Source organism: Staurois parvus, unplaced genomic scaffold, assembly GCF_062004578.1.
Source record: "Staurois parvus isolate SC_StPar_1 unplaced genomic scaffold, SC_StPar_1.0 ptg000051l, whole genome shotgun sequence".
Classification (NCBI taxonomy): domain Eukaryota; kingdom Metazoa; phylum Chordata; class Amphibia; order Anura; family Ranidae; genus Staurois; species Staurois parvus.
This window is the reverse complement of record NW_028317847.1, coordinates 5,448,266-5,461,237: the sequence shown is the minus strand read 5'-3', so window position 1 is coordinate 5,461,237 and position 12,972 is coordinate 5,448,266.

Sequence of the window (12,972 nt, the reverse complement as noted above, 5' to 3'; positions counted from 1 at the left end):
CAACTAATAGTTGTCCTGTGGACAGATTCTCCCACCTGAGCTGTGGATCTCTGTAGCTTCTCAAGAGTTAATATGGGCCTCTTGGCCGCTTCTCTGATTAATACTCTCCTTGCCCGGCCTGTCAGGTTAGGTGGATGGCCATGGCTTGGTAGGTTTGCAGTTGTGCCATACTCTCTCAATTTGTAGATGTTGCATTGAACAATGCTCCGTGAGATGTTCAGCTTGGGATATTTTTTTTATAACCTGACCCTGCTTTAAACTCCTCCACAACTTTATCCCTGACCTGTCTGGTGTGTTATTTGCCTTCATGATGCTGTTTGTTCACTAATGTTCTCTAATCAACCTCTGAGGGCTTCACAGAACAGCTGTATTTATAATAAGATTAAATTATACACTATTTACTAATTAGGTGAATTCTGAAGGTAATTGGTTCCACTAGATTTTAGTTAGGGGTATCAGAGTAAAGGGGGCTGAATACAAATGCACACCACACTTTTCAAATAACATGGAAAACACACAGGAGCAAAATCCAGATAATTAATGATGGTGAATGTGACATTTTGAGTCCTCCCCATCTTATACAATATTTGAGCCATGACAAAAGGGGAGATACTTGTATTCCCAGAACACACTTGCTCATGAATGAACATTGTTATAAAAAAAACTTGGTTATTCAGTTTTTTGGTCAAGTGCTCAAAACCTCGGGTTCCCCAATGCAGGAGCACCCTGTTTGTGTGGAGCGCATATTCTCTGGAGCCATTGTGCCTTCTATGATTTTTTTTTTTCACCCTCTTCAAACCATAATCTACTGATGAGCCAAACACAGAGCCTAATACAGTCACCTATACTCTAGAAATATTAATCTGATGGTGGTTCTAACCCCCCCCCCCTCCATTAAAGAAATCCATTCTTATATCAGTCTCTATTGCTGTTGAAGAGTTCTCTCCCATCCTGCGTGGTAAAATGTCATCAGGACAGCAGGAAGTCAGAGGAACTCGGTAAATGGAGCTCCAGATAGCAGCACACACCTGAAAGGAGCCATAATCCTGCCCCACTCCATCAAAAACTAAAATGAAAACTTTTGGTTGCACATACACTATGAATCCCATGTACTGTATGTTTCTCCTAAGGATACTCTATGTATATGGTATCCTAATCACTGTTGAACTTGAGCTACAAGCAGAACTGAAGCTATAAGCCACAGGGCCTGCTGAATAATCTGAACAAGAACCCCTATATATCTTATACCCAACAAAGCACAGGAGTTGCCTCCTAAGGTTGGGCACTGCATGTTCAAGAGGTTGGGTTCACCCCAACACGGTCTGATTGGGAGATGTCACATGACATCAGTAACAAGCAAAGTAAGAGCCAAGGGGACTTTCAAGGTGCCAAAAAGCCAGGTGGACACCTAGGCATCGCTGCCATATAGGAAGATCCCAATTTGCTGAGAATTTTGGTAGCTGTGTAGTGCTGTGGAAACCCCCCCCCCCCCCGCTTTTAATTTACACTCCATTTCAGGTCTTCTTTACCCTGTGCAACACACAATATACCACTTGGGCTCTCCTGGGAACATACTATGAATGTGGCAATAGTTTGGAAACACCTCCTCACTGTTAAAAGTTAGGAGCATATTTGGTTATTGAGTATCTTACAGCTATATACAGTGCCACAACACTACTTGAAAAAGTATTCATACCCCTTGAAATTTTCCACATTTGTCATGTTACAACCAAAAATGTAAATGTATTTTATTGGGATTTTATGTGATAGACCAACACAAAGTGGCACATACAGTTGTGTTCAAAATAATAGCAGTCTGTTGAAAAAAGTGAATAAAGCTCAAAATCCTTCTAATAGCTTTTATTTCCATACACACAAATGCATTGGGAACACTACACATTCTATTCCAAATCAAAACATGAAGAAAAATATATCAAATTTGTGTTGCTCCTCTAAAAAAATGGAAGAAAAGTGAATATTAGACTGTTCAAAAAAAATAGCAGTGTTTGTATTCTTCTTTGCAAACTCAAACATTCACTATATAAACTGAAAAATGTTTGAAGATTTTGCTTTCCTTTGAATCACTTAATGAATATTTGGTTGTAGTCGCACTGTTTCTGAGAACTGCTGTACATCTGTGTTGCATGGAGTCACCCAACTTCTGGCCCCTGTGAACAGGTATTCCAGCCCAGGATGATTGGACGACATTCCACAGTTCCTCTCTATTTCTTGGTTTTGCCTCAGAAACTGCATTTTTGATGTCACCCCACAAGTTTTCTGTTGGATTAAGATCCAGGGATTGGGCTGGCCACTCCATAACGTCAATCTTGTTGGTCTGGAACCAAGATGTTGCACGTTTACTGGTGTGTTTGGGGTCGTTGTCTTGTTGGAACACCCATTTCAAGGGCATTTCCTCTTCAGCATAAGGCAGCATGACCTCTTCAAGTATTCTGATGTATTCAAACTGATCCATGATCCCTGGTATGCGATAAATAGGCCCAACACCGTAGTATGAGAAACATCCCCATATCATGATGCTTGCACCACCATGCTTCACGGTCTTCACAGTGTACTGTGGCTTGAATTCAGTGTTTGGGGGTCGTCTGACAAACTGTCTCCGGCCACTAGACCCAAAAAGAACAATCTTACTTTCATCAGTCCACAAAATGTTGCGCCATTTCTCTTTAGGCCAGTCAATGTGCTCTTTGGCAAATTGTAACCTCTTCAGCACATGTCTTTTTTCAACAGTGGGACTTTGCGGGGGCTTCTTGCAGATAGCTTGGCTTCACATAGGCGTCTTCTAATTGTAACAGTACTCACAGGGAACTTTACACCTTCTTTCATCTTCCTGGAGCTGATTGTTGGCTGAGTCCTTGCCATTTTGGCTATCCTTCTATCCATTTGAATGGTAGTTTTTCGCTTTCTTCCACGTCTTTCAGGTTTTGGTTGCCATTTTAAAGCATTTGCAATCATTTTAGCTGAGCAGCCGATCATTTTCTGCACTTCTCTATATGTTTTCCCCTCTCCAATCAACTTTTTAATCAAGGTACGCTGTTCTTCTGAACAATGTCTGGAACGACCCATTTTCCTCAGAATTTCAGAGAGAAATGCACTGTAACCAGCATGTACAACATTTGCTGCCTTCCTTCCTTAAATAAGGGCAATAATTGCCACCTGTTTTTCAAAGAATGAATGACCTCACTAATAGAACTCCACACTGCTATTATTTTGAACATGCCCCTTTCAATGAGTGATTCAATTACACAGAATCAGCAGCATGCATGTCATGACTGTTGGGTCTGTTGGATTTCTATTACTCTACTACACCTGCTAGTAAATTATTTGCCATGTAGAAATATAATTTCTACCAAAAACAGTGATTGATCCGGTTAGTGATGTCTGACTGCTATTATTTTGAACAAAACTGTAATTGTGAAGTGGAAGAAAAATGATAAATGATTTTCAAAAGTTTTTAAAAATAAATATCTGAAAAGTGTGGCGTGCAAATTTCAAGGTTGTATGAATACTTTTTTCAAGGCACTGTAACTATTGGCCCGCTTACAAGTTGAAGAATTGCTCTGTGTTGTCCAATGCTAGTAATCTTGCTATTACTGTTTTTTTTTGTTTTTTTTTATGGTCAGACTTTCAAAAGATAAAAGCGAATATTGATGTCTAGTGTTGTGGTGCACACAGGAGAGCCTTCATTAACCTTTATACTAAATGTAGATTGTTATACACAGGATGTACAGATCAGAGCTATAGCACACTTCAGAGGATTGTGTCTATTGAAGGGCTTCACACATAGGTAATTGGGGGCCACAGAGAGGCAACTGGGGGCTATCCAGCATGCAGCAATCCATGTCAGAGCAAAGAGTGTCAAGCTGCGTCCCTGAAGTCACCAATATAAAGCCATGTGCAATAAGATAAACCTGGCTGAATAGTTTGTGAGACTGTTGTAAAGGACGCTACATGTCAAGTCCCTCTGGGACTGGGACTGTGAACTGTTCTATGAGAGAAAGCAGCAAGTGACCCTATCAATGTATAGGTGCACAAATGACAGCACATTATTAGTGGAAGCTAAACAGACCCAATTTAAAGCTGAAGGCAGATATAAAAGAAACATTACTGGAGCTTTGTCATCATTAAATACAGAGGTGTCCCTAGGGTTGGTGTCACCTGGTGCGGTAACACTTGGTGACACCCCCTCCAACGATCCCCGCAGAATAGATCGGATTTGTGGATTGAGCATAATGGATCGAACTCCGATCCATTATGCACAATCCGCAGATCCGATCCATCCTGCGGGGATTGTCGGCTTTCTTTACAACTTCCCTTTTCGTGGAGCAGGTCCGGTGTCACCCCATATAGGTTGCATGCCGATGATCCCCGCAGGGTGGTTCGGATCTGTGGATTGAGCAGTCGGTGTCACCCGGTGCAGGCCGCAACCCCTGCACCTGCCTTGGGACGCCACTGATTAAATAGATGGGTTTTGGGGGGGGGGGGGGTTTGCTGCTAGCATTATTCCAGAATCCAACCCAGTATTAGCATCTTGCAATCCCTGTACAGCAGAGCTCCGACTGGGAGACACTGAAACAGCCCAGGGAGCCAATCAGTTGTGCTGCAGAGCTGCTCATGTGTTAAAAAGAAGCATGGGAGATGAACTTGTCAGTCCGCTGTTTCTCCTTTCACAGGTTGGAGGAGGAACACGACCTGTAGGTATAACTGAATGTCAGCTGAGAAAAATCAGGTCTCCTCCCCTGCCAGAAAGGGTTGTGCTGTGTGGCAGAGCTGTGTAAACCTTACGACAGGATGGACAGAAATACACATTTTTTTTTTACAGGAAAAATAGCTTTATTATATGTATTAATCTGTGCATTTGGCTGTTTTCTTGAAGTTCATCCTTAAATGTAATGAACGCTATCCTGAACAAACGTTAAAGTGAACATATCCACCTTCTCACTGCTGTTCTGTAAAAACTAGCGGATGCACTGAAATAAATACTAAGGGGGGTGGTTTTCTGGAATCCCCCTATTTATTATGCAATTATGTACTATTTGTTGGTTCCTATAATTAATTAGTAAATATCTAAGCTTTGAGAATATTGAAGGACATAATATACTACAATGTTAGCTATAATAACAAACACAATGCTCAAAGAATACAGCACTAACAGAGAAATGTAAACCAATATTACAGAGTATATAGGAATAATAGTAAAGATGATACTTTACGTAAGTTTGTCCTCAAAGCCGGGTATCTTTATAGCTGGATCCCAGGTAGGAAATGGTCAAAAGAGAGACAGAGTCTGGCCAAAACTGTCTTTAAAAGCCCTCTCAAGCACCACCCACACACACCCTTGACCCGCCTGGTGTAGTTCTCCATCTGTCAGAGCCTGGGATCGAACCTGGTCCTTCTGCCATGGGAGGCAATGTCTCTTCTCACTGAGCTATCTGGAATGCTGGACAGCTCCCTTGACAATTCTTGGATAATCCTGCCTTGTGCCTTGATTTCTCTTGAACCTTGAACTCCTTGCTCCTCCCATGAACTTCCTTATAAAAGCCATGTCCATGCACTTCCTCCTTGCCAGATTATTGTGCCTTACCAGCCAATATCCGGCTTACTGTTCCTGCTGCTGTCTTCATCTACGTTACCGACCTTTGGCTTGCTACTGACTACGATTCTGCCTCATCCTATCTACTACCATTGGTGACCGACCCTTGGCTTGTGACTGACTCCGCTTCTGTTTGATCCCTGAACTGTTTGATCCACTGTTGGTTTCCAGCCTACTCATTACCTGGTGGGGTGATCCTGAGATCTGCAACCTGGTATTCACACGCAGCCAAATCCATCTACACCATTCGGAGCTCTGGGGAAGACCGGTGGATGCTTAGACCCCACACCTCAGGTGAGCCTGCGTCATTCCCAGGGTGGGCCTCTGGTGTACCAATCCTGCTGGTTTCAGGTAAGCCTTACAACTGCTGTAGTAACTGGTCTCTGAACCTGACCTTATAGCGTAACACCATCCAATGAGCAAACATCCATAACTCATAAGGGGCTGTCCTCCCTATTCATTAGGAAGTGTAGAATTACCCCAGCCATCCTCCTGGAAGTAGGTCGTCTCCACCTGGGGGCACTGCTCTATTGCCAACAATGCTCGGACCCAGGTCAATCACATATGTCTTCTTCTTTCTGGCTAGAAGTCATGTAATTTGCCTTTTATTAAGCATATTTCCGGGGAGTCTATGCTAAGGCTCTTGTATCTCCATGCCCCACCACTAGGGGGTATGTGTGAACTCCCAGAACAAGGATTTTGGTATGCAGCCTTTTGTTACACACATCCTGTCATAAATACTTGCTTTTCTTGATAATCCAAGATAACATTCAATAGGCCAAATAGGTCTTTGACAACCAGACAGTAAGAATCCATAAATGTCTGAAGTAAAAAACAAGTTGCCTTCCAACATGCACATAGGGACGGAAAGGATGGATCATGTGATTCCTTTAAAAACTGCCAATGAGAACAGATTCAATCAACAATCACTTCTTCCAGTTTTGAACTTCCTTTTCGTCCAGAGGAAGGTTGATCACTTTTTTACATGGGCAGTAATACCTACAGCCCTGTGATAAGAGATTCAAGGTCAACCTATTTTCAGTAGCCGGTATGGCAGGAGCTGCCAGGTATTCAGAAGGCTATTTTGCCCCCTCCTGATTGCCTGTTTTCTCTTCTTTTTTTTTTTTTTTAGCCCAAGGAGGATTTCTAGTAAAATACCTCACTGTAACAGCGAGCCAGGCGTTTGGTTGGCAGATGTGGTGCTCTCCCATTGATCTCAGTGGACAAGTTTGCCATCTGTCAAATTCTTCAAGCCAAATTAAAACTGCAGTGAAGCAAAGCATCAGGGCAGCGTCATGTTTAACCAGTTGCCGCCCGGCCGCCATTTGTCCATAGGCCGGGCGGCAACTGGTTAAACATGACGCTGCCCTGATGCTTTGCTTCACTGCAGTTTTAATTTGGCTTGAAGAATTTCACTTCATCCCTCTGGGAGGACGTCATATGGTGTCCTTCACCGAACGCGCATTGCTCATGCCCGCAAGGCCGTGCTGTGGTGAGATCTGTCACCAGCTGTGTATCTCGGACACAGCCGATGACAGATCTGTGTACCGGCCCCGTTGCCAGTACCATGTGACCTGCTGTGACCAATCACAGCAGGTCACATGACAGTTTTATACAATGGATGGCTTCCTTTCATGCCATCTATTGTATACAAGTGTGTCTAGCTGTGAATGGTCACAGCGATCACATGCACAGGCTGAGCCAATCACAGCCCATCTGTGTCATGTGATTAGCTGTGGTCAATCACAGCTAATCACAACAAAAAAACCTGAATGAATCGATGTCATTCAGTTAAATGCTTGCTTATAGCAAAGAAATTCTTTGCTATAATCAATCCAATTGAGTAAAAAAAAAAAAAATACTGATCACTTCCCCAAAGTAGTACAATGTTACTATGGTAAAATTATACTACTTTGGTCATAGTGCAATATGAAACAAAAAAATCTTAAAAAAAGAGAAAAAAATTAAATTTTGAAAGTTTTTTTTAAAAATTATCTTTTTTTTTTTCGTACTGTCACCAGTCAGTGTCCCTGATCACTGCCACACCAATTATTTGATGACGCTGTACTGCACTGGTGACTGCATGTGAAAAAAAAAATTGTGAACTTTTTTTTTGTAATTTCTACATTTTCTGAAAGTATGACAAAAAAATTACAACTTCAAAAAACTCGCTATGCTTCAATACATCAGACTGTCTACTTTGCAAAAAGTTGTCATTTGGGGGATATCTGTACTGTTCTGACATTTTGGGGATATCTGTACTGTTCTGACATTTTTGGGCCTCAAGAAATTAGATTGGCTGTCAGTACTTCAGGATTGATCAATTTTCAGATACATCCCATAGTTTGTGAACTCTAACTTTCCTACAGACTAAATAATAAATACTGATTTGGGTTGTTTTCACCAAAGACATGTAGCAGAATATATCTTGGCCTAAATTTAGGAAGAACAATTATTTATTTGCAAACTTTTATAACAGAAACAAAGAAAAACATGTTTTTTTTTTCAAAATTTTCTGTCTTTTTTTGTTAATTTAGCAAAAAATAAAAACCCCAGCGGTGATTAAATACCACCAAAAGAAAGCTCTAGTTGTGCAAACAAAATGATAAAAATTCACTTTGGGTACAGTGTTGCATAACCACACAATTGTCATTCAAAGTGTGAGAGCGCTGAAACCTTAACATTGGCCTGGGCAGGAAGGGGGTAAAAGTTCCCAGTATGGAAGTGGATACAGCCCTCTGTCAGCTGTAATGTTAAAACCATGCCTCAGCCACCTACTTTTACTTCCCCTAGCTGTGTTTTACGTTGTGTCTCATAAGGTTCTTTGTGGTAAAGCAAGGATGCATAAAAAACCTCTGTAGTATATTAATGTCTATTAATCAAAGCTTATTAGCATACAGCTGTAGGAATGTCAATTCAAGACATACGAGGTATTACAAAATATGCCTACAACGTGCACAAGCTAACTATCCTTTCTAGCACAGAAGCAGGTACAATGCATGTGATAGGCATACACTAAACAGTTGAAGAATTTGACAGGTGGCAAACTTGTCCAATAAGATCAATGGGAGAGCACCACATCTGACAAACGCCTGGCTCGCTGCTACAGTGCAGCATTTTACTAGAAATCCCCCTTGGGGTTAAAAAAAAGATGATGGAATCTTTTTCCTTGTATCCCAGATCTTTTTTCTAGACAGTATGTTGCTTCCCAGAGTCCAGCAAAATAAAAAAAACTTCCTTTATGTCCTCAGAGCATGGGTGTTTGTCTAAGTTCTTTTTCCCCCTCCCCCTAGCATCACTTCCTGTCATGAGCTCATGAACCAGTCCAACGGGTTCATTAGCCTATGAAAGGGGAATCCCAGCTCCTGTTTACATTTATGCTATAAAAACCACTAAAATAGCCATAGCAACACAAGCTGCTTGCATGAAAGGTCCCTAACCCAGTTTAGGATAATTTAACTTGCTGAAAGGATGCAAATTAAAGGCTAAAAGTCAAAGTCTAAAGCCCCATTCACGTTTGGCAATTTGGATTCCAAATTGTGGCAAAATGCAAACCAGCAAATGTGTGATTCTGCACTCAGCCTGACGCAAAAGCTTAATTTGGCTAGAAAACGTGCATAGGACATCCCATTGAAGTGAATAGGCTGTCCTATGCGCAACACGCAGAAATTCTTGCAAATCATGCTTTTAAAATCGCAAGTGGGAATGCTCGTTCCGGCAACGCAACATCTGAATGGAGCCTCAATTTATCAAAGTTTGTTCTTCCAACTTGGTTCCATTCTAGTCAAACTCAAAATGCATTGACGGTGCCTAATGACATCTTTCTTGTGGTGTTTTTATCTTGAGTAGTTTTTATTATATGTCATAAATTGTGCTTGCCTTGCCTTCTTTTCATGCTAGCTCTATAATGTAAGAAGCTGTATGGACAATTGCTGATAATGCCCATTCAGTTCTGGATGGGAAAGCTGTCTGCAGCCCACAATTCATATAAGGAATCCCATTTAGATTTTCTTCAGAGGAGCCTTGTATACAATAGGGGAAAAAAATAGGATTTGCAAAAATGGCCACTTTCATTGTACAAGGAGATATTCTGAATAGGAAGACTGTCTTGATAAATTATAAGTATACTACCTCTTCATCTGTGGTGTGTAATTGTAGACAGCACAGCCATTTTTACAATATCCATACAAAAGTGTAACCATGGATTTTTGTCAAGTATACAGTATAAAATAAAATATAACTGAAGTAGATTAATTGTCTTTGCTGCACCAGGCAACCGACTGGCTTTAATAAAAAAAAAAATAGGAGAATGAAAATGATTACTGTGTATATATAAACCCCTGCCTAGTAAAACAACCCATTCAGTTTAAAATAGAAATGAAAGGCAAACCATTTGTGGTTAGATATGAAAAAAAAACATTATAAATCGCTTTTTTCCTTTTTTCACATACCTTCTATTCTCAGCTGCATAAGGATCTCAGATAGTAGGGAGAGAAGAAACAGCAATATACTGATCTACCCAGCAAATGACTGTGCAGGAGAGGGGGGATGGTGGTGTGTCAGGACAAGTCTGATCATTGAAGGAGAGCATACCCACATGGAAGAAAAATATATCTTTGCACAAATTCCTGACTTCCCTACATATTTGCAATGTATAATCTGCTGTTTACTTTTCATTTCTAATGACTACATGTCCCATGGTACCTTGCTGACTGCAATCAGTGATTCCTGTACTGACTCTGCCTCCTGAAACTCCTCCTTTTAGCACCTCTGTATTTCAGATGGGGGGCTCTGTGAAATGTGTGGCACAGCAGTGCTTACTCACCAGGCATAGTGACTATAAGTCACAGAATTCAAAGAAGTAAATGTGTGGGAGTTGGACCTTCACAAAGTAAATTTACAAGCTTCACGTAATTAATAGTAGGCTGCAAGTGATTGAAATGCAATGTAGAAATCAATATATGATTTTACGTTTTGTGCATAATAATTTTTATATATGTAAATTAATAGACTGAAGCTTCCTTATCAAATATACGCCCCAACCCCCAATAAATGAATTAATTATTAATCAACATAAAGCTGATTGAAATATAGATTTTTTTTTTTTTAATTTTCTTGAGTATCCACAATTTTGGTTTTGGAATTGCTTGGCTGTGTGTGCTATCCAAATTATTTATTTCCCATTATGTATCTCTCAAATAATATCCCAGAAGAATATTTTATTGTTTTAGGTAACTAGCCAGCTTTTCCCTTTCCTCTCCTCTTTGGTTTGGGCACTGGAGCTGTTTCCAAGCCGTAAAGTGGTTGTAAACCCTTAAATATACCTCAGGTGATACACAGAGATGAAACAAATCCCCCTGTGAGATGGGGAAACAGCTCTCATTGCTTGAATACTGCTTGTGTGGAGTAAAATAAATGTTTCAACTGACATTCTGCAGTTTAGCCACAAAATGTCACTGTTTTTCTAAGAGCCTCAGACTGCATAGATATTTCTATATTCTTGTAGAGGTGAGTTTTCACACAGAGTTGAGGGAACAGGAAGAGGAGAGAGAGCAGCCATGTTTTAGAGGATGGTGAATGCAGGGGCTGTGTGAGCTGAGAATCTGATGACATCCAGGTGTGAAAGCATCCCTCCGTAACCAGAGCTGATGAGATTGCTGATGAGATTGCTGCCAGGAATGCTGATGAGAGCAGAGGAACTAAGCAACATATATGGCGAGACCGCATGTTTGTTGGAGACACATTTGTTCTGTTCAGAGTCACCAGCGGATGCAAAGCAGACCCGGGTCGGTAAGATCGTGCAAGCACCTCATTTCAGTGTTGGCGCCTTGAGACTGAGTCCAGGCCTATAGTTAGTTAGGGTCTCTGTTTGTGTCAGGCCACAAGTGTTGTTACTGATTATTGGAAGGACTCCACAACTTAAAGTGACATTTCACATTGGAGAGCTGATAAAATCCCACAAACTCAAGCCAGACTGGCATTTTTCTCAGAAGGAATACTCAGCCACGTGCTACATGACCAGTTATGGGAGGGGGAATACTGTAGATTTGTGTAAGATTGTAAGCTGTTGTGCTGCACCGCAGGCTAGCCCATACCATACACCCATACACTGATTCCTGCTCTTATAGGGTAATAACAGGTAAGGTGAGGCAGCTTAGTTATGCCCGCCAGTAGGTAAATTACTACACCTTCTACCCTCATCCATCAGAAGGCGCTGTGCTGTGCAGCACAAGGGTCTCAGCCTTTGGGCTGGGTGTATGTAAATTTATTGTATGTTCCCAGCATTTGTGGTTGTGTTTATTTGCCACATCTAAATAAAATTCTGTTGTGGCAGAAGCTGGTGATGAGGTTGCTTTCCTCGTTCCTGACTTCACTGTATCCTGGGGAGGCCAGCCCGGTACACAGCTTACACCCCTACAAAGGTTGTACTTGTTTATCTATAGCAATTTTTCCTGTACATCCATTCAAAGTGCAGAATATACACAGGAACTCTCAGCTCTGAAAAGCAGGGAGTGGGGAGCTGGAGTTACACACTATAGAAGGATATGCTTTGTTCATATTTCATGTCAGGGGTACAACCACTTTAAAGCTGAAATCCAGGAAAATAAAAATTCTCCCTAGCAGTGGAGCTGCCCATTGCGCTGCAAGGATTAATTGCTCATTTAGGTCGGGGGGGGGGCACAAAAGGCACTTTTACTTACTTGATCCTCCACTCATGCAGACTTCTTTCAGGTTGTAAGACCATTCAGTCTCTCAAACAGTTGCAGGTCCTCTGACTTGTTCAAAGCCAATGCAGAGCCCATAGCCCTGGATGTAAGGGACAAAAGGAGAGTGCCAACTGCTGGAGGATAGGGGAATGGAATAGGTAAAACTGCTTTTCCTGATCCCCTAAACCAGTGGTTTCCAAACTGCGGCCCGGGGGCTGGATGCGGCCCTTTGCTTGCCTTTATATGGCCCTTGGGGTACTATTTAACTTCCTTAGCGGTAATCCCGAGTGTAGCTCGGGGTAAAATTTCAATACCAAGAGCGGTAACCCCGAGCTACACTCGGGCTTACCATGCGGCGTTGCTCAGGGGGTCCCTGCAGCACTTACCTTGTCCTTTGCTCCTGCGATGTGTCCCCTGCAGCATCCCCGACCATCTCCTCCGGCCGATGCCGGCATCCGGCTTCCGTGTTCCGGTCCCTGTGACGTCGGGACGTACGGGCACCGGAACCGGCGGGAAATTTGAAGTGTTTAAAAAATTTCATTTTTGCTGTCATTGCTGTTTCAATGCATTTCACATACATTTTGTCCCTACTGCTTTGTCCGGCGCCCTGCCTGCATTTTTACTGTTGTCTGCCTGGAAACTTAGAAAAGTCCA